The 1,423-nt window shown below is 25.4% G+C and overlaps 1 long non-coding RNA gene across 1 annotated transcript in view; it reads left to right on the top strand.

Annotated features, from left to right (window-relative positions):
• The first annotated feature begins 997 nt into the window (after nucleotides 1-997).
• The window catches only part of LOC111630640, a 5,555-nt gene continuing 5,129 nt past the window's right edge, over nucleotides 998-1,423 (top strand). Inside the window, exons 1-2 of the long non-coding RNA XR_002757556.1 lie at nucleotides 998-1,068; nucleotides 1,284-1,312. This is a non-coding gene — a long non-coding RNA (uncharacterized LOC111630640). The remainder of the gene's footprint in view (nucleotides 1,069-1,283; nucleotides 1,313-1,423) is intronic.

Below are 1,423 nucleotides of genomic sequence, written 5' to 3'. Positions count from 1 at the left end.
AAGTAGTGTTGTCACCTTTTCAAAATTGCTGACCCGGACGCCAGAAGTTCCTGATGCATGCGCAATGTCATTTTACAATGCAAAGAATAACGTGCATGCTGGTTTAAAATCAATTATGGTTAGGGACTAGGGACTTGCATAGGAGTAACATAAGTAACCTAAATTAAGAAAGAACAGATACAGATGACAACTTTATTGGATATTGGAGACATGCAAAACAGACTAACATGGCAGAATTGCAGATGAGTTAAAATGCATTGTTAAAATACGTTGTTAAAATAATGTAAATTTGTAAAGATACTTGCAATAACTTTGTTTCATTGTAATTTCACAATTTATATGAAATTTCCAGACAAAATTAATAGTTCACCTGGACAGTGAGACAATTCCCGGACTGTCTGGGTGAAAACCGGACGGGTGGTAACACTAAGCCCAAGTGTAGCCAATTTAGCAAATTTGTCACTACATCTAGCAAGATTTTGAAATATTAAAGTAACTTTTTATTTTTTTTTTATTTTTAAGATTTAATTTTTTTTTCATTATTTTAACACTTTGCCGCGGGTAGATATAAATAGCTTTGCAGGTGCACATGAGCCTGCAGGCACAAGGTTGGGATATGGTTACAACAAAAGTTGATTTAAAGGTACTGTACTTCAATTATTTCACTAATATACAAGAAATAGATTTTTCATTAGTTGGAAAAAAAAACACTAAAATCACCAAACAAACTATTACATTATATATATAAATATTATTTGAATTTCTATTGACTAATATTTTTAGTCATACCTGATGCCTAATATATTTCAAATTAATACACCTGTTATATCATTATTAGATATTTCCTAAACATTTTAATGTAATATTGATTTTATTGTGTTCTTGTAAATTATGTACAGTTTAAGCTTTTAATTTTTATAAAAGTTTTTGTAAATACAATTTATATAATGATTTAAAATTTGCTTTTACTTGTAAATAAAAACATTTTTATTTTATTTTATAGCATTTATTCAAACAGATGGTGAATTAGGATACTTAGTAGATGGAGTATCTATTCAAATGCATCAGGTATAATATTGTTTGCATTACAAAAATTATATAATTTTGAAAAAAATTTAAAAGAAAAATTTATAGTATTTTAAACAGAAAATTTGAAAATGTCAAATTATTTTGTCTTAACCAAACATAAATAAAGTTTATTATATAAAATATAATTAAATTTTTTTTACTGTTATTTTTATGATTTTATAATACTGCATAATAATAGAGAATGAATTTTTTAGCCATTATCGGCAGATGCTACTACAGTAAGGTAAGAACTTTAAAAGTTTTTAATAAGTTATAATAATAAAAATTATTAATTTAAATATTAAATAATTTTTAATTTATATTTTTAAAACACGAATGCACATGACCATCTTAA

This window comes from Centruroides sculpturatus, unplaced genomic scaffold (genome assembly GCF_000671375.1).
Source record: "Centruroides sculpturatus isolate CEXI.00-Female unplaced genomic scaffold, Cexi_2.0 scaffold348, whole genome shotgun sequence".
In the NCBI taxonomy this organism is placed as follows: Eukaryota; Metazoa; Arthropoda; class Arachnida; order Scorpiones; family Buthidae; genus Centruroides; species Centruroides sculpturatus.
Note: the sequence above shows the minus strand (reverse complement) of the source record. Positions and strands in the feature narration are given on the sequence as shown.